Source organism: Aquarana catesbeiana, linkage group LG08, assembly GCF_042186555.1.
Source record: "Aquarana catesbeiana isolate 2022-GZ linkage group LG08, ASM4218655v1, whole genome shotgun sequence".
NCBI classification, from domain to species: domain Eukaryota; kingdom Metazoa; phylum Chordata; class Amphibia; order Anura; family Ranidae; genus Aquarana; species Aquarana catesbeiana.
In genome coordinates this window covers 281,201,957-281,225,939 of record NC_133331.1, presented here as the reverse complement: position 1 = coordinate 281,225,939, position 23,983 = coordinate 281,201,957, and the positions used below count along the sequence as shown (strand labels likewise).

At 45.3% G+C, this 23,983-nt stretch overlaps 1 protein-coding gene across 1 annotated transcript in view; it reads right to left on the bottom strand.

Annotated features, from left to right (window-relative positions):
* Nucleotides 1–23,983, bottom strand: part of LOC141106755 (uncharacterized) — a 69,346-nt gene that overhangs the window by 20,885 nt on the left and 24,478 nt on the right. The window lies entirely within an intron of this gene.

Genomic DNA, 23,983 nt, shown 5'->3' with positions numbered 1-23,983 from the left:
AAGTGGAACTAAACCCATCAATTTAATGGTTTAAAAAAACTGTTACATTAATGGAATGCCGGGATTGCTAACTGTCACATTTTCTTGTTTCCTCAACCAAACTGTCAAACCATCAAATGGCTGGTTTTATAACTGATCATCACGTGCAGCACCATGGCATTTGCAGATCAAACAGAAGCAGCTTCCTTGCCTATAAAGGATAGGAGGATTTCATTTTGCTTTATGGCTGTCAGCAGATCAGGCTCTACAAATTAGACAGTGCCTAAAATAGAGAGCAATTGAGCATGTGCAGAGCAGAGTAGGACAGTATATTGGATTTTAAACAGTATAGACACTTATTTTTAATGGTTTACACAGCTATACCTGCAAAAGAGAGCAAAGTCATCTAGCAGGACTTAATTTTTGGACAAAAAAAAATCCACCTTAACCACTTGCCGACCAGCCGCCACAGTGCAGCTCTATTGCGCGAATCGCCGTACCGGTACGGCGCTTCGTGTAATAGATACAGCGTGCCTGCTGATGCACGTGACCGGTGGCCGTGATGTCCACTGGCCACCCATAAGCGCTCCACAGAGAGGCAGAATGGGGATGTAAACAAAGCAGATCCCCGTTCTGTTAGGGGAGTACAGTGTGATTGTCTGTTCCTAGTGATTAGGAACAGCGATCTCTCTGTACTCCCAGTCAGTCCCATCTTCCCCCCACAGTTAGAAAACACCTCCCTAGGACACACTTAACCCCTTGATCGCCCCTGGTGTTAACTCCTTCCCTGCCAGTGTCATTCATACAGTAATCAGTGCATTTTTACAGCAATGATCGATGTATAAATGTCACTGGTCCCACAAAAGTGTCCGAACTGTCCGCCGCAATGTCACAGGCCTGCTAAAAATCGCTGATCACCGCCATTACTAGTAAAAAAAAAAAAAAATTAATAAAAAAATTCCATAAATCTATCCCCTATAAGTTATAACTTTTGCGCAAACCAATCAATATACGCTTATTGGGATATGTTTTTACCAAAAATATGTAGAACAATACATATTGGCCTAAAATTCGCAAAAAATGGCCTGGTCATGGAGGGGGTAAATTCTTCCGGGGCTGAAGTGGTTAAAGCTAACCTGCCTCTTCATAAAATCCCTAGAGCTCAGTTTACAGGGGACCAGGCCAATCCTTACTTGAGAACTTGCATCCTCAGCGGCGCGTGTGGCATGCAGCATACACATAGTTGCCAACATTGCAAAAAAAAAATTCGGGACACTTTTTTGCATGTAGGCGGAGCCTGCTGTAATTAGGGGGCGTGGCATTTGTTTGTAGGCGTACTGTAACAGAAAAATGTGGCGCGCAAAGCCAAAACTGGGCGTGGCTTGAGCGGAATAGCGGGCGTGTCTTAAATGGGCGTGGCTCGGAAGGGGTGTGGTATGAGATGAATGAGGAATGGAGGGAGAAAGAAAGAAAGAGGGAGAGAAAGAGAGAAAGAAAAAGAAAAAAAGAAAGAGGGATGGAGGGACAGCAGGCCCAGATCCTACACAACAGTAGAAATATGTGTATTCCAGAAAGTTTAACAAATCAGCAGATAAAGATACTCCAAACACCTGGTGTTGGCGCTTCAATCATCCCGGCACCAAGGTTGTTATGGTGTCAAGGTGATTGAAGTGCATTATTTCTATTATTACATTGTAATATAGAATGAAATTATTTAACTCACCATAATGCAGAATCAGTGGGAACCCTGAGCGTGTCACCTGCCACGTCGCCTGCCACCAGTGGCCATCAGGTGTCCCCAGTGGAGTCCCCCCTTACATCAGGCATTGCAGCGGAGTCCCCCCTTACATCAGACATTGCAGCGGAGTCCCCCTTACATCAGACATTGCAGCGGAGTCCCCCCTTACATCAGACATTGCAGCAGAGTCCCCCCTTACATCAGACATTGCAGTGGAGTCCCCCCTTACATCAGGCATTGCAGCGGAGTCCCCCCTTTCATCAGACATTGCAGCGGAGTCCCCCCTTACATCAGGTATTGCAGCGGAGTCCCCCCTTACATCAGACATTGCAGCAGAGTCCCCCCTTACATCAGACATTGCAGCGGAGTCCCCCCTTACATAAGGCATTGCAGCGGAGTCCCCCCTTACATCAGACATTGCAGTGGAGTCCCCCTTACATCAGACATTGCAGCGGAGTCCCCCCTTACATCAGACATTGCAGCGGAGTCCCCCCTTACATCAGACATTGCAGCAGAGTCCCCCCTTACATCAGACATTGCAGCGGAGTCCCCCCTTACATAAGGCATTGCAGCGGAGTCCCCCCTTACATCAGACATTGCAGCGGAGTCCCCCTTACATCAGACATTGCAGCGGAGTCCCCCCTTACATCAGACATTGCAGCGGAGTCCCCCCTTACATCAGACATTGCAGCGGAGTCCCCCTTACATCAGACATTGCAGCGGAGTCCCCCTTACATCAGACATTGCAGCGGAGTCCCCCCTTACATCAGGCATTGCAGCGGAGTCCCCCCTTACATCAGGCATTGCAGCGGAGTCCCCCCTTACATCAGACATTGCAGCGGAGTCTCCCCTTACATCAGGCATTGCAGCAGAGTCCCCCTTACATCGGGCATTGCAGCGGAGTCCCCCCTTACATCAGGCATTGCAGCGGAGTCCCCCCTTACATCAGGCATTGCAGCGGAGTCCCCCCTTACATCAGACATTGCAGCGGAGTCCCCCCTTACATCAGGCATTGCAGCGGAGTCCCCCCTTACATTAGCCACTGCCAGCAGAGTCCTGTCTTTACACCAGGCATCCCCCAATGGAGTCAGGCATTCCCAGCAGTGCAGAATGGGACAAAATAGCCGGGTGACTGCCAATAGCAATTGAGCTGCAGCGCCACCCACCCCCGCCCCTTCCCACATCAGGTCGCAGCGGGGCGGGAGGTGGAAGCGGTGCCACAGCTCAAATTCTATTGGCAGTCACCCGGCCATTACTAAATAGTAATTTGGCCTCCGGGAAAATGGTGAAGACATTGTCTCCATCGGCCACAGACCTCTAGCGGCGGGCGGCGGCGAAAAAAAACAAAAAACGGTAAAATTAGAATTTCCCGGGACATTTCCCGGGAATGGCTAAATCCGGGAAACGGGGCTAAATCCCGGGAATGTCCCGGGAAATTCATGACAGTTGGTAAGTATGCATACACACTGTAGTTGATTTACTAAAACTGGAGAGTGCAACATCTGGTGCAGCTCTACATAGAAACCAATCAGCTTTCATTTTTTTTATCAAATCTTTATTGAACAAGCTGACGTTAGAAACTGGTTGGCTACTATGCAGAGCTGCACCACATTTTGCAATCTCCAGTTTTAGTAAATGAATGCCATTATTTGAACACATTTCCATAGGCAGCTAAAGCTGTCTTTGTTTCTCTGTGAGATTCCTCGGGGGCGGGCCTCATTGCTGACTTTTCCAAAAGTCTGTGTTTGTAGGTATCACAGGACTTTGGCGGATCCTGCGGGTACCACAGAACACAGCCGGAAACCAGAAATCAGACAGATTTAGACATTTGGATAATTTTCCAGACAGTGTTTTTTCTTCACTATAGCAGAGATTAGGGCAAGAAATAGTAGTATTAAAGCAAAACTCCATCCAAAAATAACCAAATAAAAATTAGGGAACTGCAGAAGGCTGATACAATACCTGGTCAGATTCAAGTCCTTACATTCCTTTTATTTAAAAAATACATCTAACGATAGATTAATAATTACAGACAGTGGCGGCGCATCCATAAGGGCGCACAGGCGCCGCCCCCTCTCTCCAGCCACCCCCTCTATGACCAATGGACAGATTCATGCATTGCAGGAATCTATCCACGGCCACCGCTGCCAACCCCTATTCCTGCGCCCGGCCCCTTTTGTGGGTGCCGGGCGCCTGAATTACAGCGGCCAGGGGGTGTTTTTAAAGCACCCGATTAGAGCCATAGGCTCTAATAGGCATCAAAAAAGGTGACCTACGAGCGCCATGCTTGGCACTCGCAGTTCACCCAGGTGTGTTAGAAAAGCAAATGAATATTTGCTTTCCTAACACTGGACCACCTCTCCGCCAATCAGGTGCTTGGGTCTGTTACCTGTCATCTGAATGGCTGAAACGATAGGCACTGTGATTGGACGCCTGATAGGAGGAGAGGACGGGAAGAGACACATTGAGGACACCGCTCGCCGTCGTCACCCGCTGCCCCACCGAGACAGGGTAAGTGCCGGGCAGATGGCGAGCGGGCGGGGTTACAGTGGCGGCATTTCATGGGCAGAGTGGCAGCATTTGATGGCACAGTGGCAGCATTTGATGGGCACAGTGGCAGCATTTGATGGCACAGTGGCATTTGATGGGCACAGTGACAGCATTTGATATCACAGTGGCAGCATTTGATTGGCACAGTGGCAGCATTTGATGGCACAGTGGCGGCATTTGATGGCACAGTGGCAGCATTTGATGGCACAGTGGCAGCATTTGATGGAAACAGTGGCTACGTTTGATGGCACAGAGGTAGTATTTGATGGGCACAATGGCAGCATTTGGTGGGCACAGTGGCAGCATTTGGTGGGCACAGTGGCAGTATTTGATGGGCACAGTGGCAGTATTTGATGGGCACAGTGACAGCATTTGATAGCACAGTGGCAGCATTTGATGGGCACAGTTGCAGCATTTGATGGCACAGTGGCGGCATTTGATGGCACAGTGGCAGCATTTGATGGAAAGAGTGGCTGCGTTTGATGGCACAGTGGCAGTATTTGATGGCACAGTGGCAGCAATTGGTGCGCACAGTGGCAGCATTTGATGGGCACCTTGGCAGCATTTGATGGCAAAGTGGCAGCATTCGGTGGCACAGTGGCGGAATTTGATGGCACAGTGGCAGCATTTGATAGGAACAGTGGCTGCGTTTGATGGCACAATGGCAGCATTTGATGGCACTGTGGCAGCATTTGATGGGCACAGTGGCAGCATTTGATGGCAAAGTGGCAGCATTTGTTGGCAAAGTGGCAGCATTCGATGGCACAGTGGTGGCATTTGATGGCACAGTGGCAGCACTTGATGGGCACAGTGGCTGCATTTGATGGCACAGTGGCAGCATTTGATGGGCACAGTGGCTGTGTTTGATGGCACAGTGGCAGCATTTGATGGCACAGTGGCAGCATTTGATGGCACAGTGGCAGCATTTGATGGGTACAGTGGCTGCGTTTGATGGCACAGTGGCAGTATTGGATGGGCACAGTGGCAGCATTTGATGGCACAGTGGCAGAATTTGATAGGCACAGTGGCAGAATTTGATGGGCACAGTGGCCGCGTTTGATGGCACAGTAGCAGTATTGGATGGGCACGGTGGCTGCATTTGATGGCACAGTGGCGGCATTTGATGGGCACAGTAGCTGCGTTTCAATTTGTGCGCCACTATGGACATGGTGCACGGCATCTCCAATTCAATATTGACAGAAGATGGAGGTACCAATATTATTTGGTGATGTGAGGAAGTTTAGTAACAACTGCCCAAGTAACAAATATGCCCAAAATAGAATAAAAAGGTACTTTTTCAAAGAAAGCCTGCTGTGCCTGCAAGTACATTTAGAACTGCGTGAGATCAATGTAAGCACTGCACATGCGCAAGCAGCTCTTGCGCTCATTGACATGAGTTTGTTCACTGCGCAGCCAAAATCTTAGTAAATGTCAAGCAATGTATATGCAATTGCACGGGATGATCAGGCGCACCTCTAAACTTGCACAATTTTTTTTTTTACGCTGGTTCACCTTTATGTATTTTTTTAAGGAGATTTGCACACAGGTCATGTTAGTATGTTACGTTGCCAACACGTGACATGCACCTTGTTAAAATTATGTAAAAAGACTCTCGCTACTCTAGCTCCTCCTAAAAGGCCATTTAACCTTCCCCCTCTAATGCATATGATTTCCTTTGGGCTAGCTTTTGCTTTTAAAGGGGAACTCCACACTCCATTCTCCAATGCTCTTGTCTCCCCCCTCTAACCCCTTGGATTTCCATGGGCTTACTTTTGCTTTTAAAGGGGAACTCCACACTCCACTCCATTCTCAAAAGGCTGTGAGCTGCCTTCACCAATCCAAACCACATCCTTTTTCATCTAGGAAAGGGGCAGGAAGAGCGATTGCCCAACCCCTTCCTGAACCATACAAGGCCACATGCACTCAACGTAGCTGGCTGAATTTGGGGCATTTTGGGCTCAGCTCAATACCAACCACAAAGCACCTTGTACCCACTAGTTTAAAGGGGCTTTCCACATTTCATAAAGCCCCCTTTCTGCAGCCCCCCACAACCCCAGCCTAGGGTTTGTATGGAAGAGGGTCTTGTCCCCTTGAATATGGGAACAAGGTGGTTGACTTTTGGGGTGCCCGAGCCCCTCCTGCCCCCAAGCATCCATCCCCTTTCATGGGCTGGCTTGCTGTGTGTTTGGCTAGGGGTTTGTTAGTGTGTGGGAGGGGCACAATATTTTTTTTTTCATTTGTGGTGGTATTTTTCACGTGGGGGGGGTTCTCATTTTAAGCCTTAACAGACCCAAATGGCCACGTATGTATTGGGGAGGGGGCAGGCTATTTTTTGTTTTGGGTTAAAATCTTGCAGCTGCAATGTAGATTTGTAAGTTTTCCCTAAAGCCGTACATCTCTGAAGCAGCATTTTGGATACATTCTACAGATGCACCACTTTACAGGCAGAGTAAGCCCCCCTTCCCCAAGTAACTAGTTTTTAAGCAATTTTACATTTTTAAAGGCACTTCTCCTTGTTTCGTTTTTTGGGGTTGTCCAAATTGGTGACATTGATATATGTCCCTCACAGTGGGACCTGGGCTCCTATACCCTTATTAAGGCCAATAACTAGAAGATAAGCCAGCCAAGTGGGGACTCGCAAAATTAACAAGTCAGTTCCCATAGACTGCAATGGTATTTGTTGTATAACTTTTGCCCATGGGGGGCTCTTTGTTTGCCCCCCTGGACCGGATTTTGTAGCATGCTGGATGATGAGCTTAATGTGTGTGTGTGTGTGTCTCAAAAGAGTACATTTGGGTGTCCTTATAGAGTTTGTAACAGATGTATTTCCTCTTTGTATTTTGTCTGTTATGTCTTTGCAAAACAGATGTGTTTTAGAGCAAGTATTTTTTACTTTTGTTTATTTTTTTTATTTATTTTTTGGGGGAGGGATATTTTTCCATGAAATATTTTTGATGTTGTCAATGTGTGTTGTTTTGTAGGTTGTTAGTTACACTTTGATTTAATTGTCTGTGCTGCATTATTTTGCAAAATCTCCCTCCAAGATGTTGTGTCTAATAAATGTTTAAATCTTTAAGAGACTGTCCGATAATGGGCGCAGTCCTTTTAACTCCAGTTAATTTCCTCGCAAAATGGTCAGACCTCAAAACCATATTCTGTTAGTGTCTCAAATAACCATACATGTGTTTTTTTTTTTTGCTTTCCTTGCTCTTTCCCAAGTCCTGTTTTGTTGATCAATAAAATTTGTAGCATATTGTTATGTTTTATGTGTTTTGTTAATAATTTGTTTTGCAGATGCATGCTCAATCCAAGTAATGAATTTTACACTCGCGCCCTTCCCCCCCCCCCCCCCAAACAATTTTCAAGCAACAGATTTCCCAGCTGCAGCTTAACTAGGCTGATTGGCATGGCAAACCAAAAAAAGGTGTGATTTGTCTAAAAGCTACTTTCCTGGTGCCTTCATGGTAGCATATGCATGGATTGTGCGTATGCTGCCATGGATAGGCACCAGGAAAGGAAAATTACAGAGAGGTAAGTATTCCATTTTAGCGCAGTGGTTCTCAGCCTCAGTCCTCAAGTACCCCCGACAGGACATGTTTGGGGAATTTATCTTAGCTAAAATAATAGCTGTCCAAAATACCAAGCCATTGACTCTGATTTAAAGCACCTGTGCAAGATGAAGGAAAACCTGCAAACATGGCCTGTTGGGGGTACTTGAGGACAGAGTTGAGAACCACTGATTTAGAGCACTGAGCTCAAATCTAGCTCAAGGCAATCCTATTCTAATTGTGGGCATTTGAGGGAAACCAAGTGAGTGTTAGAACCCCTGTTTATCTTTTTTAGGTTGGGCTTTGTGTCCCTTTTCTGAAAATTGGCTTCACTTCCTGTCACATAGCCAAACAGGAAGTAAGGGAAAAAACACTACCAATGTCTTCCTTGGGGACACACAGGTCAATCTAACTAGTCTTCCCATTAAGCAAATTGCACTCTAGCACTTTGTTGTGTACACCTCAAATTATTAGGTATTTTGGGGTTTTCTTAAAGGCAAATCCACTCTGCAATACAAGTCTACTCGCTGTAAATCTGAGGGGAAGCATTGGTGATTTTATCACCCAATCGTGTAGAGGCAAAGATGCTGTTTTTTTCTTTTCCTTGCATGTCCCCCTCGGATCTCCAGCAACTGCACTTCCAAGTGCACTTGTAATGCAAAGTGGATTTGCCTTTAGTAAATAAACACCCAAAGTCCAAGATACCTAATAATTTGGGGTGTACAGAGCAAAATGCTGGAGTGCAATTTCCCTAATGGGGAAACTATTTAGATTGACCTGTGTGTCCCCAAGGAAAGACATTGGTAGGGTTTTACCCTCACTTCCTGTTTGGCTATGTGACAGGAAGTGAATCAATGTGAAGGAGAAACTAGCAAAATTTGGGCGTGGTCTTGACCCTATCAGGGGTGCAGACATCCCCAAAAACTGACAAGACTTCTAATCCCTCTGCACTCTATCCCCAAGCAAAAATAAGAAAGGATTTCATTTAGCTTAACTTTGCAAAGACACATTCCTTCAACTGTGATGCAGTCAAAGGTCGAAAGGCCCATTTCGACCTTGTTTAATAGAAAACACCAGTTGCCTTTCACTATAAACATTTGTTGGTCCAGTCCTGGAAATCTGCATCTGCTTTACTATTAATTTCCCGAAAAATCGTGTTCCTGCATCTAGATGCGCCAAATGCCTCTAGACGCGTGACCGCTGTGTACGTGGGATCCGCAACTGCTGTGTGTGCGGAGGTATGTACCCATGGCTCATATTTGGTTCACAGAAGCGGTGGCCAGCACACAGGAATGACATCACGCCCCTACAGGAAGTTGCTTGTACACTGCTAATTTCTTCCCACCACCATGCCTGCTCACTGTTCTCTGAGGAGGAGATGATTCTTATTTGCAAATTAAGATAATTTTTGAATTATTTTTACATGGGGTGGTGTTTGTGTGGGTCATGTGTGTATGTCTAAATGATTTGGCCTCAAAACACACACCTACGTCCTGTGTACAGATTCACTTCCGGGCCAATGTATATTGCTTCCTGCTTCAGTGTGTGTGTATATATAGATATATCTATATATTTAACTAAAAAAAGAAAAAAACACATTTCAAATATATATTAGAAGTGATAGGAATGAGATTAGCATCAAAAGGGTTAATTAACTGAGAACACCTACTAATTGCCTAACAAGACACATCCAATGAGATGAAATTAACCATTTGTATTGGGCATGCGCTATTATCAATGGAAATGCGGGTATTTTTTTTTTAAATCAAATTCTTTTTATTTTTATATGCAAACATTAAAAACAATACAAATTATCTAAACAGAATCACATAAACCAAACAGACACTACATAAAAAAATATAAAATAAAAAAAAATAAGACAAACCCTCCCCCACCCCCACCCTATTTCTTGGAGTATATAAAAAAAAGAAAAAACCTTTAATGCTTAGAAGCACTGAGGATGCCAACAAAATATATATGTTTTTCAAATATCATAATCCTATTAAGGTCTGAAATCCAGTCAGATACAGTCGGTGGATGGGGAGAGGTCCACTTAAGGGCAATCTGTCTGCGGGCAACAAAGAGTGCTCACCTAATAGCGTTGCTTATAGAAAAAGTATAAGTAGCGATATCACAGTAGCCCAATAGGCACATAAGTGGTTCAGCCAAGATATTGAAATCCAGTAGCCCATTTAATGTACCAATCACCTCCGCCCAGTATCTCTGGAGTTTAGGACACCGCCAGAGAAGATGTATCAACGTTCCTGTGTTACCACATCTAGCACAGGCTGGCTCAGATCTCAAGCCAATGGTATGGTAAAGTTGAGGAGTTCTATAAACCCTATGAAGAATAAAGATCTGGTTCAGTCTGTGTGATGGAGAGAGGGTTACTCGAGGCAAAGAACGGAGAACATCTTCCCAGACCTCTTCCGGAATGGGACCAAGATCCTGTTTCCATCCGGCCCTAGAGCGAATGGGAAAGTTCAACAGAAACCGATACAGCACCCTATATATCACAGAGGTAAGACCTTTTGTTAACCTTGCTTGTATGATCTTGTCAAAAACAGGGGTAGGGGGAAAGAGTATTTCAGCGGACAATAACTGAGCATGCAGAGCATGTCTCAATTGAAGGAATTGATAAAACCAATTTGATTGTAAAGGAAACTCTCCCCTTAACTCTTCAAAGGACTTAAGTAAACTGTTCTCATACAGCTGAACTAGTGTTGTTATTCTTGATTTTTCCCACCTCTGAAAGACTCTAAGAACTGAAAGTTGGGGGAGACTATAATTTTCCCATATCAGAATATAACTAGTGGGGTACAAAATACCCATCATTTTTTTTACTGTATCCCATATTTTACACATTAACTTACAGGTGGGCATATCTGTACAGGAAACACCCCTCTTACCCCGTCTAGAACATATAGTAGTGAGGATCCTTAAATACATAGGAAAATAATCGTCGAGCAGGAAGGGGTAGCTGTTCAAGCTCCCATCCAGCAAAATGCTGTAGTTGTGATGCAAAGAAATATATCCTTGGGTTAGGAACTGCCAGTCCACCCGCATTTTTGGGAAGTTGAAGAGTCTCCAATTTAATACGGGGAGTTTTACTCCGCCATATTAAACGCCTAAATATACTATTAATCTTAGTAAAAATCTGAAAGGGTATCCAGATCTGAGCATTATGTAGGAAATACAGAAGCCGAGGCATCCATATCATCTTAATTAGATTAATATGGCCTATTAACGAGAAAGGGAGTTTATTCCAGATTTTACTTTGATCTTGGAATCTAGCGAGTAGTGGAAGGATGTTGTCTACAATATACGACTGAAGGGAGTCAGAAATAGCTATACCCAAAAATTTTATGGAAGACACAACCCTGATCTGAGAAAGTGAGGATGGTAGTGGGTCCTGGGGAGATCTAAGGGCATCAACGTGGACTTCTCCCAAGTTATACCTAACCCGAAAAACCTACCAAACCCCTTAAGATATTTCATCATTGCCAGTAAAGATGAGCGGATATTGGTCAAAAAAAGAAGAAGATCTTCTGCATATAATGATACCTTTTCCTCCATGTCTACCCTAATCAGACCGGTAACATCACATGAAGCCCGCATAAGACAAGCCAGGGACTCTATAGCTCAGGCAAAGAGCAGGGGGGACAATGGGCACCCCTGCCTAGTGCCCCAGAAAAGTCTGAAACTAGAAGATTGGGGGCCATTAACCCAAATTGATGCCATAGGAGCTGTACATAACAACCGCACCCATTGGCAAAAATTAGAACCAAGCTCAAATTTTTTCCAGAATGGCCCATAGATAAGGTCATTCAACACTATTGAAGGCCTTTATGGCATCCAGTGCCAAAAAGGGACAATTTGGATGATCCGGGACGGGAACCTGCATATTTAAGTATGCACGTCTAATATTAACTGCTGTTGACATATTGGGCATAAATCCTACCTGATCTGAGTAAATAATATGTTTAATAACCTTGTTTAGTCTGGTAGCGAGTATTTTGGCAAGAATTTTAACATCTGTAGACAATAAGGGAATTGGTCTATAGGACTCAGGGTGTAACAGGTTTTTATCTTTTTTAGATATAACTATTATAACAGATTGACCCATACTGTCTGGAAGCCTACCTAAATGGAAAGCCTCAATTAATGTATCAAGAAGGGTAGAAAGCATCTCCTTATTATATTTTTTTTATAGATCTCTATAGGGAGACCATCAGTCCCTGGAGCTTTGGAATTAGAAAAACTAGCCACCGCAATGTCCAATTCCAATAGAGTAAGTGGGGCATTGAGGGTCTCCCTCTCTTCAATTGAAAGGGCCGGGAGATTAATGGTAGCCAGATAAATAGATAACTCGGCTAACGTATAATCTGCTCTAGAAGTATATAGATCCTGATAGTAGAACTTAAAGGTGGATACAATAGGGCCAGTCTGGTTAATAACCTCTCCTTCTCCATTCATTAAAGCCGAGACATGTGTGGGGTTGGATTGAGACCTTACTATCTGAGCCAACAATCTACCATTTGCCTCTCCCTCTGCCCAGCTAAGTCTCTTCTGAAAGAAAATGCCCTGGATTCCAACAGTTCATTCAGCCTTTTTTGAGATGAAAGCCATTCCTGTTGGGAATCAGGAGAGGGATCCTGGATATATTGGGCTTCCGCTGCAGAGGTATTGGCCTTTGCAAGTTTGAGCTCTCTACGGGAAGCAGTTTTAATGACACTAATTTTTTGGATCAACAGTCCCCGAAGGTAGGCCTTGAGAGCACCCCATACAACCCGTATGGGAGCAGAGCCCAAATTAATAGACGAAAAGTCCATAATGCAAGCAGCAAAAAATCCTCTTTGGGAAATAGTTCAAGCCAAAAGGGGTTCAACCTCCATGGCATATTGGACACCTGATGCCCTGATGTTAAGGTGACTATCAGAGGGGAGTGATCTGAAATTCCTCAAGGTTTTATACTAACATCTACTATGCATGGTACAAGCTCTGCCGAACAAAGAACTAAATCATTTCATGATAGTGAATTGTGTGTTTTAGAATAGCATGTATAAGCACATTCTTCAGGATGTAACCTCCTCCACATGTCATAAAGCCCTAATTCCCTACATAATCTTCCAAGAGGGGAAAGATGCTCAGAGGTCAGTGACCTTGGATCTGGGCATCTGTCTCGCTTCAGATCAATTACATTATTGAAATCTCCAAGTACCAATATTGGCATCTGGGAGGAGGACCCTGCAAATGAAATAAGCTGACAAAGTATTTCTGGATTATATGGAGGAGGTATATATATATAGCAGCCAGAATTAACTCAACTTCATCCAGCTTGCATTGTAAAAAAATATATTTGCCGTTTACATCTATCATAGTCCTACTACATGAGAACACTATGCCAGAGTAAACTAAAACAGAGACCCATCAATAGGGATGGAGGCATATGCTTGTTTGACCATATGCCTCATTCAAAGTCTCAAACCCACTCTCTTTTTTATAAGACAAGAATACTTCTTCTCCAATGGGCCGCCACCCGAGAGGTCCCACGGTGGCACTGGCATCCTTTTTAGGGCTTCTGTATGCTGGTCTTCAGCCTCTTTGATTAGCCAGCGCAGGAAGCCATTACTCACAGGAGTCATTTATCCCAACACTCTGGCACTGTGCTGGAAAAGTAAACTGAGCTGTGCATGCATAGCTCAGTGTACATTCTACAGAAGATTGTGAACAGGCAGGTAAGTTTATTGTATTGCAGGAGAGACATCACATGTCTCTTTTGCAATAACGAGCCAGCCTGTTTATATATTATTATTATTATTATTATGATACAGGATTTATGTAGTGCCAATAGTTTGTGCAGTGCTTTACAACATGAGGACAGACAGTATAGTTACAATACAATTCAATATAGGAGGTATACAGAGCTTACAATCTAGAAGGGAGGGTCAAGTGAAACAAAAGGTAATAACTATGGGGGATGAGCTGATGGCAAAAATGTATATACAGTTGTTAGGTGTGGGTAGGATAGGCTTTTTTGAAGAGAAGGGTTTTCAGGGATTGTCTAAAAGCTAATAGAGTAGGAGATCATTGGACAGATTGGGGTAGATTGGGGTAGGGAGATCCATAGGAATGGAGAGGCTCTGGAAAAGTCCTGGAAGCGAGCATGGGATGAGGCGAAGAGGGAGCTTGAGACCAGGAGGCAGGAGGCCTTGAGCGAAATGAAGAGAATGATTAGGTTGGTATTTTGAGACTAGGTTAGTGATGTAGCTGGGGGCAGAGATGTGGGTGGCTTTGTAAGTAGTTGTCAGTATTTAGAATTTGATTTGTTGGGTGAGCGGAAGGATTGACAGAGAGGGGTAGCAGTAACAGAGCGATTGGTAAGGTTGATGAGCCTGGAAGCAGCATTCATGATGGACTGAAGGGGGGATAGCCTATGTAGAGGTAAGTCAATGAGAAGGGAGTTGCAGTAGTCCAGACGAAAGATGACCAGGGAGTGAATTAAGAGCTTTGTTGTGTCATTGGTTAGAAAGGGCGTATTTTGGAGATGTTGCAGGGGTTGAGGCAGCAAGATTTGGACAGTGATTGGACGTGGGGCTTAAATGAGAGTTCAGAGTCCAGGACTACACCTAGGACCTTGGCATGCAGGGATGGGCTGATAGTTGTGTCATCGATTTTGACAGAGAGATCAGGGGAAGGGGGATGCGGAGGGAGAAAAAAATTATAAGTTTGGTTTTGGATAGATTGAGTTTGAGGAAGTGGTGTGACATCCAGACTGATATATCTGTTAGTAAATTAGTGATACGTGAGGAGACGGAGAGAGTGGGTTGAGGGGTAGAGAAATAGATTTTGGTGTCGTCAGCATAGAGATGGTATTGGAAGCCATGGGAGGCTATCAGCTAACCCAGGGATGAGGTGTAGATTGAGAATAGGAGAGGTCCAAGAACAGAACCTTGGTGGACTCCGACAGAGAAAGGAAGAAGAAAGGAGGAAGTACAATTGTAAGTACCACTAAAGGTGCAGTTGGAAATGTAGGAAGAAAACAACTGAAGAGTACTGTCAGAGACCAAAGGAGTGGAGTTTTTTAAGGAGAAGGGGGTGGTCAACCATATCAAAGGCAACAGAAGGGTCCAGGGGTAGGAGTACAGAATAGTGTCCATTGGTTCTGATCGTTAGTAGATTTTTTGTTAGTTTTAGGAGAGCAGTTTCTGTGAAGTTTTGAGGACAAAATCCAGACTGAAAGGGATCAAGAAGGCTATTCTCAGCAAGATGGTCGCTCAGTCGGTTGTAGACCAGACGTTCTAGGAGTTTGGATAAAAAAGGGGAGCAAGGAGATGGGGCATAGGCTGTTAAGATTGGTTGGGTCCAGTGAGGGCTTTTTAAGTATGGGGCTGACTAGTGCATGTTTTAGAGAGTTGGGGAAGATGCCAGAAGAGAGGGAGAGATTAAAGATGTGGGTTAGAGCAGGGATCAAAATTTTAAGTCCTGAGCTACCAGCCAGGCCTCAAGGGTTACTCGCCACCAGTTGCCCCACCCAACCCCGCCCCTAATCCCGCCCTAAACTCGCCCCTAATCCCACCCCTAAACCCGCCCCCATAAATTATCTCATGAATTGACACTTAAATGTTTTATGCAGAATTAACCAATGCAGCCTGCCCGTGTCCACCAATGCAGCCTGTGCCCACCAATGCAGCCTGTGTCCACCAATGCAGCCTAGGCCCACTAATGCAGCCTTTGTCCACCAATGCAGCCTGTGTCCACCAATGCAGCCTGTGTCCGCCAATGCAGCCTGTGCCCATCAATGCAGCCTGTGCCCACCAATGCAACCTGTGCCCAGCATGCAGCCTGTGCCCAATGCAGCCTGTGCCCACCATGCAGCCTGTGCCCATTGCAGCCTGTGCCCACCATGCAGCCTGTGTCCAATACAGCCTGTGCCTCATGCAGCCTACCTGTGGAGGGAAAGAGAGGGGAGTCGCCGGCCGGATGATCAGACTAGGGAACATCAGAGCTTTAATTTCAATAGCTGTGTGTTCCCCCGCCGTGCACCGTCACATAAGCCCCTCCCCTTGTTTGGGGAACTTTGATACATATCACCCGTCCTAGGATTGGACAGGTGATCTGTCTGTCAAAGTCCCAGAAAAAGAGGAGTGGCTGTATGTGACACACACGGCGGAGGAACACGCAGCTATTTAAATTAAGGCTGTGATGATCCCTGCTCTGATCATCCGGCCGGCAGCCCCCCTCTCTTCCCTTCTGTGATCGGCGGTGCTCGCTCCTAGGCAGCCCTTCTTGCCAGCCCTCAAAATCCACAATGCAAGTGGGTGAGTGGAATTTTTGAGTGCTGGGTTAGGGAGTGTAAAATAGAGCCAAAGGGTGAACATAGCATTTGGGAGGGAACAGGATCCAGAGGGCAGGTAGTTAGCTGGACGTTAGCAAGTAGTTTAGCAACCTCGTCTATAGTGGTGGGGTTGAATGAGTTAAGTAATGATTGTACCTGTGGGCATGAAGTGTAAAGCATGGAGGGTACCTAAACAGCAGAAATCACCTCACAAATTGTATCAATCTTCTGTTTGAAGTGATTGGCGATCTCCTGGGCAGTGAGTTAGTTTGGCAGTGAGAAGGCTGGAATTGTATTTTTGGAGGGCAGATTAATATTTGTTGAAATCTTTCTGAGATTTAGTCTTATGCCACATGTGCGTAAGAGCGCGGCTATGTTTTTTTAGACTTCTAGTGTCATCTGTTTGCCAAGGTTGAAGGGGTCGAACAAGGTCAAGGGTATTGCCTTCAAAGTGAGTAGAAGCATGTATCCATTGCTTCAGGTCAAAGAAGGAAGTTAGACTGAGAATATATATATATATATATTTTTTTACTTTAGTTCTACTTTAAAGTAACACTAAATTCTGATTAAAAACAAAGTTCTATTCAAGTATGTTCCTTCTATTGTTCTCAGCCTCCTCCAAATTTCCACATTCCTTTTTTTTTGCTGCTGTGATCTCACTTCCCGCAAGAGAGTGGCTATATTTGTTCTCCATGATCCCACTGTATGTAGGAATATAGCCATCTTCTCTTGCTCACTCCCAAGATGGACACATGACTGCAAGTAACATATGCTCCCCCTCAGCTATGCCCTCCCCTTACCCTCACCCACCCGTGACCTGAACCCGACTCCAAGTATCTAGGGCTTTTCTGCGGCAGCCCCCACCACTCCTCTCCCAAATTCCTCTTATTTACCTCCACCCGCCTACTTACCATATGACCCTCCACACCCACCTATTCTATGCATTCCAAAACACACTCCAAATGATTACCCCTTTGACCCATGGGCACACACTTGCCCCCTCACAGATGTCTGTCTCACCACCATTGCCCCTCCTATATTGTAACATAAGCTTGTAAGCCCCCAATTCCCATGGGCATAGGGTTTTGGTTTTCTGATCCCATCCCACACCCAAATGCACTTCAATACCGTTTCACATTTTCTTGATTCTGTTGTAACAATGAAAATATATATATGTTATATTTTGAGCCTATTGTGTCTTTATGTGCTTGATGGACCATGTCAAATTATTATAAAAAGTCAGTTGGCTCTGGTCTATTTACATTCTTTAATTTGGGATGCAGATTCCAGAAACGTGTTGGTGTTCATCTGTCCAAAGTCCTCCTCCATTGAAACTGTGTTTGCTTGCAGCCTTATTGAGTAGAAGCACAGGACAAACCTGCTGGGACTGTCCTTGGGTGTCCCTGTACTGTGCTTGGTCCACCACTGCCAATACCAGTTTACCAGTTGAGCCTTAGTCTATATACTGTATATTGTGGAATTCGGGAGATTATACTTATGTGGTAGGTGCTTTTCCAATGAGTTGCGCTAGTCCCAACTGCATTTTAGGGTATGGCAGAACACTTTTATTAAATAAAGCAGAAAGTTCACATATACTGTACATCAGTTGCCCTGTAGGGGTTTTTCCACATCAATATGAACAGTCAAATAAAAATTCCAAGCCACCTGGCTCCCTTGTTAGCAGCACCACTGCTCTTCTTACCAGTTCCTCTGTGTTGTCCAGCTCTGCTGGTTCCCTTGGCACTCTTAGCCATTAGTGGCAGCGCCCTGCTGCATGGCCCAATCCTGACCTCTGGATAGGGGTTCGCCTGACACCTCAATAGGAGCCCATCTGACTCAAGGAATGAGACCTCCTATCTGGGGGCACCTCTGACCCCTGGATGAGACCTCCTGTCTCTTGACTCCTGGCTGGGGCACCTCTGACCCTTGTGTGTGACCTCCTGTTTCCTGGCTGGGGCATCTCTGACCCTTGTGTGAGACCTCCCGTCTCCTGGCTGGGGCACTTCTGACCCCTGGGTGAGACTTCCTGTCTTCCGGCTGGGGCACTTCTGACCCCTACGTGAGACCTCCTGTCTCTTGGCTGGGGCACCTCTGAAACCTGGGTGAGACCGCCTGTCTTCTAGCTGGGGCATCTCTGGCCCCTGGGTGAGAACTCCTATTTCTTGGCTGGGGCTCCTCTAGAGTTGCCACCTCATCCCTTTAAACCCGAACACCTTTGAATTACACAGGTTCTGAGGCTAATTAAATGCAGATAAGGCACCAAGTGAGTTTAATTATCACCTTAATCAGCCACAGAACCTGTGTAATTAATATGTGTTCGGGTTTAAAGGGATGAGGTGGCAACCATAGGCTCCTCTGACCCCTGGATGAGACCTCCTGTCTCTCGGGTTTTGGCTAGGGCTCCTCTGACCCCTGCATGAGACCTCCTGTTTCTTGACTCCTGGCTGGGGCACCTCTGATTCCTGCATGAGACTCCCTGTCTCCTGGCTGGGGCACCCCTGGATGAGACCTCCTGTCTCTTGACTCCGGGCTGGGACTCCTCTGATCCCTGGATGAGACCTCCTGTCTCTTTGGCTGGGGCTCCTCTAACCACTGAGTGAGACCTTCTGCCTCCCAAACTGGGAGCCCTAAACTATCCTTAGCTTTGAGTGTATTATGACCCTGCCCACCTGTGTACTAGTAAAATTTGGACACAGAATTGAAAATCCCCATCCAGAACTACAGAATTCAGAGAAAACCAAAATGAGCTTTTTCCACTCAGAAACAATACCCCGATACCTTGCATCAACCCTGCATCCAATTCGCATTACAGGAGAATGTCCCCGGCTCTCAATGGGGCCGATTCACACATCTCCGTGGAACGGCTTGCACAGGGGTCCTGTGCGTTATTGGCTCAGTTTCAGGTCTGAATTCAGGCAAATATTCTAGCCTGATTTGTCCCTGAAACAGGGAACAGGGATGCACCAGGACCCCGGCTGCTAACTACGTCCGCACAACAGTGTGAACCCAGCCTTAATGCGATTCCTGTGTCATATTCTCCTCCATTTTCATAGTGACAGGATCTCGCTCTGTCACAATAGATATATACAGTATATATATATATATATATATATATATATATATATATATATATATATACACATACACTGTATATACAAACACAGTTGCAGGTGTTATATAATGTTATTAGTATAGCCTAAACCAGGGGTGCCCAACTTTTTGAAGAGCGAGGGCCACTTAAGCAACTTGGTAACCGACCGTGTGCCACAATGAGCAGAGCGGGTGGATGACAGGTCTGTGTCCACTCCGCATATGTAGAGCAGACAAGACACACACAGCACGCTCTACTCTATGGGCCCTCCAATCCTATCCACCCAGACGGAAGCAGACTGATCCCCTTGTTTTTTTTTTTAGCGGATCAGAATGGAGGTAGGCGGGTATAAACGGACACAAATTCGTATACATCTGCTGCTCAATAGAGGTGAATGGAGGGTCCAATTGGGTTTGCCTAAAAAACAGACAGGTTTACCCGATTGGACTGATCGTGTAAAGGGGGCCTAAAGCCCCATACATACTACTAGATTTTCTGCAGATTTTTGTCTTCAAGAGAAGAAGAAGACTGCGTGGGACATTTTTATTTTTTAATAAAGGACTTGTCCCAAGCCGTGTCTTGTCATTTTTACCATTTTGACACTTTTTTTGTAAAATGGTAGGGGTACATTTGTACCCCATTGCCATTTCACATGGGGGGGGGGGGGGTCGGGATCTGGGGGTCCCCTTGTTAAAGGGGGCTTCCAGATTCCGATAAGCCCCTCGCCCGCAGACCTCCACAACCACCGGGCAAGGGTTGTGGGGGAATGAGGCCCTTGTCCCCATTAACATGGGGCCAAGGTGCTTTGGGGGGCTACTCCAAAGCACCCTCCCTATGTTGAGGGCATGTGGCCTGGTACGTTTCAGGAGGGAGGCGCCCTCTCGTCCCCCCCCCCTCTTTTCCTGTGGCCTGCCAGGTTGCGTGCTCAGATAAGGGTCTGGTATGGATTTTTGGGGGGATCCCCACGCCATTTTTTAAAAAATTTTGGCGCGGGGTTCCCCTTAAAACCATACCAGACCTGAAGGGCCTGGTATGGAATTTGGGGGGACACCCACACAATTTTTTTTTTTAAATTTTGGTTCGAGGTTCCCCTTAATATTTATACCAGACCCAAAGGGATTGGCAATGGACTGGGGTGATCCCATGCCATTTTTTTCAATGACTTCTTTTATCTGTATTGCTGGGACCGACAATTCATTATAGCTGGGAGTAGTTTTAAATGGCTTTTTTTCCTGTAGAAATGTCATTTTGTACAGGGACTGTTCTAAACACAGGAAACATGCACCACTTTACAGGCATACTATAGACACCCCCCAGGTATGAAATTTAAAGGAATATTACACTTTTATTGTTTCACTTTAAGCATTATTAAAATCACTGCTCCCGAAAAAACGTCCGTTTTTAAAACTTTTTTTTTGCATTGATCCATGTCCCCTGGGGCAGGACCCGGGTCCCCAAACACTTTTTATGACAATAACTTACATATAAGCCTTTAAAATTAGCATTTTTGATTTCTCCCATAGACTTTTAAAGGGTGTTCCGCGGCTTTCGAATTTGCTGCGAACACCCCAAATTGTTCGCTGTTCGACGAACACCTGATGCTTGAGTCGAACTTACGTTCGACTCGAACATCGGGCTCATCCCTACTGTTTACATACTGAAAGAATTTCTTGGGATTTTTTTTGCTCTCCTCCACTATGTTTCTTTCATGTTCTATCTTAGCCGTCCTTATTGTAGTGACAAGCTTCGTAAATGTATAGAAAATACACAGTTGGGTAACATAAAACATTCTCAATGGGGGGGGGTACGCAGGGGTGGTTATGGGGGTTTTTGAAATGTTAACAAGGGTCTATAATGTTGATGTTTGTAACTTTGGTATTTTTTTAATATAACATTAAAGATTAAAAAAAATAAATAAAACATTCTCAAGAAACAATCACAACTAGACACAGTGTTTTTTTCATGTTTATTGATCCTTTAATGAAAAAAATAAGGAGATGATCATCTGTAAAGCATCTATTGTTAGGATGGAGATAAAAAAAGGAAAATAGACGGCAGATCAATTACTATGAAAGTAAACTGCCCTATACAGGTTGATTTCAAGCTGAACAACGGGAAAAGTTCTACCTTGTAGTGGGGCTGCACCCATACTGCAAGGGTTAAATAAACATTTAGTCTATGGGACACTAAAAGCAGTTTTAAGTACTTAAAGCAGAGTTCCACCCAAAAGTGGAACCTCCGCTTTAAACACTCTTCACCCCCTGACATGCCACATTTGGCATGTCATTTTTTTTTTTTTTGGGGGGGGGGGGTTGTGTACCCTTTTTACGTGGGACTTACTGATTCCTATCTTCGGCTGCCTATGCAACTACTCCTCTCGCCCTAGGCAGCCCCTCCCTGCCAGCATTCTACTGGGACACAACTCAGGTCCCAAAAGATTGGCTGGCCAATAGGAGAGCGCAGTGCGCGCCCGGCAGTGAAGTCGTAAGCTAACCTCTGAAAAAAACTGTGAGTGGAATAAATGTTCCTAATGGAAAGATCTACCCTTTTCTCCTGTTCTAATAACGACTCTAAAACGTTTGAGTTCCATCACTTTTTGTACCGGGGCAGTGGTCACCAAAACAAATAGATGGTGAATCTTCCCGGTGGGTTTAGCAGCAGCCAGTGTAGTCTACATGTCCCTCTGCTATTATACAAGTCCTAAAGCGGAACTTTACCTATAACAACTTGATAAAACATAATGTTCTTCACCAAGAAACATACATTTCACATGTTCCTGCTTTTTCTTGCTGGAGGCTGACATACTTCCAAAGCCCAGAGCCCCTGAACAGCAGTAAATCTTTAGGTTGTCAGCATATGTAAAGGCCTACATTTTCAGCACAGTGCCAAAACATAGAAAGCAACTGAGCATGTGCAGAGCAGGGTGACGCAGTGTATTACTGGATTTTAAACAGTATAGGCATTTATTTGTAGAGTTTTACATAGCTATACCTACAAAAGGGGTCAGCCTGATGGCACATAGCAGGACTTAAAGCGGAGTTCCGCCTGGAAAAAAAAAAAAAAAAAGTCAGCAGCTACAAATACTGTAGCTGCCGATTTTTAATATATGAACACTTACCTGTCCAGGGAGCCTGCAATGTCGGCACCCAAAGCCGATCTTCGGATCGACTCACGGGTGCTGCTGCTGCCATTCCTGGTAAGGGAACCAGGCAGAGCGTAGTTTGCCGCACAATGTGCAGCGCTCTTTCGCCAGAAGTGGGAGTAAATACCTGGATTCGACAGGTATCTGCTCCCCCCTCCACACTGAAAGGAATCCAATCAGTGGAAGTTCCATTTCTGGGTGGAGCTCCGCTTTAAGTTTCTGACTAAAGTTTCACTTTAAGCGCTTACCTTTTCCTGTCCTCACCCCGTGCCTCATCACTCTTACACTATAGAGTATTCTTATTCTACCTTATTCTTCCCCTTCTCACCAACCCAACATAAGCTCTTTCTTCTGATACACCTACACTACCAGCAACTCCCCCACCAACCCTTTCTTGTCCACAATTTCCCCCCACCCTACATTGCACATTCCTACCTAGACCTAGCCTTGCACTTGACCCGCGGTCAGATGCATTGCTTCAGCCAATCAGGGCTTAGAATGCACTGTGCAGTGCATTATGGGGTGCTCGGCAGGGGTGAACATCCTGCCGAGCCCCCCGCTAATTCGGGTGTTCCCCGAACGTGCGAACAGGCGATGTTCAGGCCAAACTTATGCTCGGTCCGAAATGCTCTCCCAACACTACCCCAGGGATGTTAAAACGGTTTAAATAAAAGCATACTGGAAGATAAATGTCCAGCTCTGAGGAAGGAGGCCCCTGAAACCCCAAATGTGTTGGTATTTCCTTTTGTAAATAATACATTTTATCTGTATTATATGAACACCTTTTCTAACAATAAAACGCCTGACATGGGTTATAACTTTTCTCACAGCATACAAACCCAGGGGAAAAAAAAAATGGTTCAAGTTACATTTTCAGACCTGTATTTTTCTCTATGAACATAAGAGAGTTGAATACACCTACCCAAACTCATATTCCACCTTCCAGCAGCGTGGTCTCCAAACTGTGGCCTGAGGGCCGTATGCAGACTTATTTTTGCCTTTATGTGGCCCTTGCAACACTATTTCTCTCATTGATTCAAGGCATTGTTTTCTTCTGCTGACACCAATGATGAGGCATCATTCTTTTCACTGACACCAACAGTGGTTCATAATTCCTCTCATTGACGACAACAGTGGGGTTGTATTTCTTTCCACTGGCACCAATGGTGGGCCATACTTCCTTCAGCTGATATAAACATTGGAACACTATTCCTCCCACTAATATCAAAGATGGATCACTATTCCTCCCACTAATATCGACAATGGGGCACTATTCCTAAAACTAATACAGACAATAGGGCACTATTACTTCCACTGACTCTAATGATGGGGCCCTATTCCTTCCACTGACACCAATGGTGGGGCCCTATTCCTTCCACTGACACCAATGGTGGGGCCCTATTCCTTCCACTGACACCAATGGTGGGGCCCTATTCCTTCCACTGACACCAATGGTGGGGCCCTATTCCTTCCACTGACACCAATGGTGGGGCCCTATTCCTTCCACTGACACCAATGGTGGGGCCCTATTCCTTCCACTGACACCAATGGTGGGGCCCTATTCCTTCCACTGACACCAATGGTGGGGCCCTATTCC